Genomic DNA, 6,277 nt, shown 5'->3' with positions numbered 1-6,277 from the left:
CACACACGCACACACACACACACACACACACACACACGAGTCCTCACATGAAACAGCATACCACAACGCTTAGCCCTCACGCTTTTGCCTGTGCTCGCACAAAATACACGGCACACATGACGCACCAAGGAGTGAGCGGTGCTATTCTCTCCTGATTGGCATGCTTAATCTTAGTGGAATCCATCCAAAATACTGTTAAAACACTTGAAAAATGTGCAGGCTTCTGAAGTACTATATTGTGTAATGGAATGGATGCTGTATTGAAGGCGTATGTCCTAAAACCCATGTCCTAAATTTGACCCGCTAGTATTCTTCTAAATGCACCATAGTGTTATAATTCATTTAAGTATAAACAAAATATTCTCTAAAGTAAACAAGTGATAGTTTCAGCTGGTTTATTTTAAATAAGGCAATAAAAAAAAACTCAGGTCAAATTCAGCAAATGAAATTCTTACATTTTCTAAAGAGAACGTAAAAAAAAACCAAGTAGTGCTTGCCTGTGCAAAACTACCACAATAAGATGCTGTAGGTGGCATGCAGTTGCTAAGGTGTTCTGAGTGTTTTTAGAATTCTGCTATGCGGTTGCTAGGGTGTTCTGGCTGGTTGCTAACATGGTTGCTTGAAGGGGCGGTCACACAGCTGTTTTTGTTCCACTGACTTGCATTCATACGCATGCGAATGCGTCAGACCAGAAACGCAAGCTCGTGCAAAAACTTTCGCATTTCGCTGCATTCTAAAGTTCAAGCTTGGTGAACTCTGACCTGCGAATCAGAGCGTGACGTCATATCACGACTGCTGCAGCGTACGAATACATTTCGCATGCTCAAAGTCTAGTGTGACCACGGCTTAAGGCTGGAATAACACTACACGACTTTTAAGATCTGAACAGATTTTAAAAACTGGGCATCATACACTTACAGACTTGGTAAACAGTCACTAGTACACTAAACAACTGACGATTATACACTACCAGACTTGTTCCGATCACAACAAACTCATGCAGAAATGTGCACCTTGTTGATAGGAGACACGTGACAAATCACTTGAAAATTAAACATTTAATATCCTCCAACTGGTTAGATTCATAGACTGAAGCTAAAAAATCTGAGTCTGTGACCATCATACACTATGTGATTTTTGATGAAATCTGTCAACTCAAATCTGCAGAGTGGCTCTAACTTTCGGCAACTAGCAGCAACTTCTCCAGACAGTAAATTGGGGCAAAAATCTGAGAAAAAATTGTGTAGTGTATTCCAGCCTTTATAGGTTCAGTCAAAAGATCCCATTTCCAGTTCTTAGTGATATTTTGATCTCTAGGTATGGCTCAGAACACTCCATCAATGCAAGTCTTCAGGATGTTTCCACCCATTTTACTGTATGCCAGGTGAAAATTATAAGTCTGATCGCTTCACAGAAGTAAATAGCACACTTCTCTTCAACAAGCCACACACTTAGAGACATAATTCATGTCTGTAGACGAGTCATGACTAGTTGCATTTAATACTCAGGGTTAGGGGTTTGTTTAAATCCCAGGGTTAAATGCAATTTTCATGCAGCGCTAATAATTATGCACAGCTAATAAGGATTCACGTCTATTTTAAAACATGAAAATTATGTGTCAGCAGCAATTCACAAAAGGAAAAACAAACGCTAAATGGCGACGGTGCTTCAGGATGGTAAAAAAAATGGCTAGCGGGCAGGAGAATTAAATCTGTCTGAAAGAAAAGATGACTGTTGGAGCCTGGGAGCAGCAGCGGAGAAAAGGAGCCAGAGAGCGGGTGGGACGGAGGGAGGGGCATATGGTAGTAATAGCCTGATTTATTTTTAGAGGGCCTTTTGTTTTTCCTGGAAGGTCTTGATGAAAACCTCCCATTGGGCCTCAGTTTGAAACTAACTGTGGTAGTCTGGGACTTACTGTGGTCACCATTTCCTATTATCTTACATCTTTCACGCTGCCAAATAGTGCTTCATTTCAAAAGAGCGTTGTGGTAGGTCACTGCTGGCCTGCCAAATATTTCTCCCAAACAGAAGCTGGCCTCCTCTGAATTGACTAAGAATCACAAAGTGGCCTAATTGGCTGCCGGGACAGTAACTGAATCAGGAGGCAAATACCACAGAGGTTAGTGTTTGGCTAGTGTGCACTTCACAAAGAGTGCAGTGCTCGGCCTGAACCCCTGTAAGTCTTAAGAAGAAAACTCCACATAATCTGAGAGAAATCAGATACTGTAGCTTCACTTGCACTCGTCTGATATGCCCAAGCAAGAGGACGTTTCAGGGAATTCAAGTAGACATGATATTTTCGAAACCTCTCTATCTTAAACAGAATGATGAGATTACTTACAAATAAATGCATGCAACTTATTCAATAGGGTGAAAGGATAAATGCCAGTGGTTTTAGTGTTACAGTATACAAACTCTAGAATGACAGCGACCTAAAAATGATAAGACTGATGGATTGGTGTGGTTTTTCAGCTGTGAACATAAGAGGTGTTGGTGGAGACATGACTAATGAGTTCAGCCTGCCTCAATATTTGAAAGGGTGTGGAGAGGAAACAGCAAAAGAAATGAAGGTATTAAGAACACTTAGTGTGCAATACAATGAAAAATAATTATTCTTTTTTCAAATAGTTCTCCTGAACAGTCCACCCCCAAACTCCTAAAAATGGTTACACATCTCTTCATATTAAACTGGGATACAACAAACTATTACAATGAAAGGGATCAGCCTTCAACAACAATGAACTACTACGACACTAATAGGCAATAAGGTGAATGCGCTGAAGCTGTAAAACAGACATTTTTAGTTTCCTGACTGTCTCAAGCAAGAATTCAACGTAATTGATGAGACCACAAAATAGTAGACTCAATAGAGATAAATATACATATGGCTAAGCAGTAGTGATGCTGGGAGCAGGTCTGGAGGTAAAGTAAACAGTCCAATGCGGTGGTGTGTGGTGGAAATATATGTAGGAGTGTTGGTTACCTCAGCATCCTGGGCCTGTAGGTTATAAGTGGTCTGAAGGAGTCTCAGCGGGGACAGACTCAGCTTTGGTTCCTCTAGAAGAAACTCCAACAGAAGAACCAGCTGCTCTGGACTCAACTGAAACAGAAAAACAAAAATGTTATAAATAATTTCATACAGCTAACATATACAGTGGGGTCCAAAATTGTATATATATATATATATATATATTATATGAGCAGAGTGAAGACATTTATAATGTTACAAAAGATTTCTGCTTCAAATAAATGTCATTTTAAACTTTCTATTCATCAATGAATCCTGAAATAAATGTATCAGGGTTTCCAGAAAAATGTTAAGCAGAACAACTGTTTTCAAAATTGATAACAATAACAAATGTTTCTTGAGCCCCAAAATTATTTCTGAAGGATCATGTGTCAGTGAAGACTGGAGTAATGGCTGCTGAAAATTCAGCTTTGCCATCACAGGAATAAATTACATAAAAAAAAATACATTTGTAATTTAAATTGTGATAATATTTTACAATATTACTGTTTTTACTGCCTTTTTAATCAGATAAATGCAGCCTTGGTTTGCATAAGAGAACCTTCCTTCAAAAACAAAACATTAAAAAATCTTCAAAATTTTGAACAGTAGTTTATTCAGTACACATTCTTTTATTTTTGCTTTCTAAAAATTACAATATTTTAACATTGCAAATTACAGTATCGGTAAATAATAAAGTGTAATAAATACATTTTTTGGTTCAAGTTGACACCCAGATTTTTAAAACAATAATACTTTCTATTTATTTATTCATTTATTTGGTTTAAATTTCATTTAGCATGCTTGTGGTATTTTTAGCATGTGGTATTTTTTTAAGTTCATAATTTAAATAAGACACAATCGGACATGTAGTCTAAGGCTCAAATAAGCCACACCACTAAATTATTTACAGGCTTCAAATACCATCAAAAATAACATCCATGAACCATGATGGCATTTCAAAAGGTTGAATAGGACATCAATGCTGTCTTTGAAGACTATCAGAGAGCCAAGCAGGAAAAGAAAAGCTCAAGCAAGAGCATGGAGTGGGAAGAGCATTCCAGCGAGGTAGAACGAGAGTGAGAGGAAATGACATATTGTGCATATTAAACCTCCCTCCCTTAAAAGAGCTCCTCTGATAATCGTCAGAATAAAAGGAAAATCACATTTCTCTCTCTTCTCGAAAAAGCAAAGTCTGCATAATGGTTTCTAGAGTATAGACAGCTAATGGAGGGAAGGAATGCTTTGGGATTTGAGCGCTGGAAAGATGCTTTAAAGCCTCATCTTGCAGTATGGAAATCAGGCCTAAACCAATTATTGCATGAAATGGCTATATTTACAGGGGATTACGTTTCTTTTTTTAATTCTTAGTCTGCTTACTCTTGTTTTAACCCATTTTTCAGTCACTAAAATGCAACATTCAAGATGTAAGAAACCGTACAACGAAACAAGTCACAACAGTTTCAGACAGGTAGAAATTAAAAGCCCCATGTGCCGTACATCGCCATGAGATTATCAAAAAATGTGCTGCCCTTTGAAAGCAACGACAGAAATTATGAGTCATCCTCATAACACATCCCGACAAACGTTTATAAAGACACAACGTGAGTCACAGCGAAATAATCAAGAATATCGCTGACCTGACAGCATGCTTATATTATTTGCTGGTGCGTGTAAGAAGGAAGACAGAGAAGGAAATTCTGTCCTGCTGCTTTTATCTCAAGTCAAAAATCCTGTCAAAATGTATGGGGAAAAAGTTTGCAACTGTGGTTGACAGAAATTTACTGCAACATACAGTGATAATATTTCAGACGTTGTTGTCTGCATATTTTACACTTTATAATGATTCATCTCATTACTGATATAATATTAATATACCACTCTACTTGAACTATTAAAATACGTTTCATATTTAAAAAATTTCTGATAATTACCATAGTAACACAAGTAAAAGACCACATAATTAATTAAAGTTAAAGGGTTAGTTTACCCCAAAATGAAAATTCTGTCATTAATTACTCACCCTCATGTTGTTCCAAATCCGTAAAAACTTCATTCATCTTCAGAACACAAATTAAGATATTTGAAATGAAAAGATTGATGAAATCTGAGAGCTCTCTGACCCTCCATAGACAGCAACACAACTGCAAAGTTCCCAGGCCCAGAAATGTAGCAAGGACATCGGTAAAATAGACCATGTGACATGAGGGGTTCAACCATAATTTTACGAAGCTACGAGAATACTTTTTGCGCAAAGAAAACAAAAATAACGACTTTATTCCACATTTTCGTCTCTACTGCATCAATTTGGATGCGCGTTCACGACAGTACCATGACACGAGTGTGTGGCGGCGCAGGTGCTGACCCAGATCTGCCGCCACACTCATACGATCATCTTGGTACTTTTCTGGACCTTGAACGTGGTAGTTACCTTGCTGTCTATATGAGGGTCAGAGAGCCCTCATATTTCATCAAAAATATCTTAAATTGTGTTCTGAAAATGAACGAAGGTCTTACGGGTTTCGAACAACATGAGGGTGAGTAATTAATGACAGAATTTTAATTTTTGGGTGAACTAACCCTTTAAGCAAAATTGCCCTTACCATTAATATGACACTAAAATAAAGCAATAAACATGAACAACTGAAACAATATTTCACTAAACAATTAAAATATATATATAAAATACTTTTACATACACATTTTATTTGTTTAATAAATATAGTAAAAGTACATTTGTTTTTTGTTGAATATAAAATATAAACATTACTGTATATAATATAAGTTTTATATATATTGTTAAATATGATTGTTGATTATATAAAATACAAAAACTATACAAATATAAAACACATTTTCTACAGTATTTTGCAGAAAAAAAATATGTTCCATTAAATCTAGTAGAATTTTCACTATATACTACATGGTAAAGTAACTTAGTTAACCAATTAACAGATTTTTACTCTAGAATTTCTGCAGAGAGAGCAGACTGATGTGGCTGTAGATAGAGAGAGAAACAGGAAAGGGGAAATGATGGAGTGAGCGAGGGACACGTAGACAGAAAGCGAGAGAGAGCTGGCAGAAAGAGTGATGTGGTAGGAGATGGGTGGTGGCAGGCCTGCTATTATTACTCCATTATCACATCAGGATCTGTAGAGCAGTGATGCACAGTCTCCTCCCTCCTTCCCTGTCCGGCCAAACCCACACACACACTCACACTCACACTCACACTCACACACACACACACACACACACACACACACACACACA

The 6,277-nt window shown here is 37.3% G+C and overlaps 1 pseudogene; it reads right to left on the bottom strand.

The window, feature by feature from the left end:
* Nucleotides 1–6,277, bottom strand: part of LOC107689280 (aminopeptidase O-like) — a 76,989-nt pseudogene that overhangs the window by 16,580 nt on the left and 54,132 nt on the right.

The sequence above is a fragment of the Sinocyclocheilus anshuiensis genome, unplaced genomic scaffold (genome assembly GCF_001515605.1).
Source record: "Sinocyclocheilus anshuiensis isolate Anshui unplaced genomic scaffold, SAMN03320099.WGS_v1.1 scaffold1255, whole genome shotgun sequence".
Lineage (NCBI taxonomy): Eukaryota > Metazoa > Chordata > Actinopteri > Cypriniformes > Cyprinidae > Sinocyclocheilus > Sinocyclocheilus anshuiensis.
The sequence above is the reverse complement of the archived record's forward strand: the minus strand, read 5'-3'. Positions and strand labels throughout refer to the sequence as shown.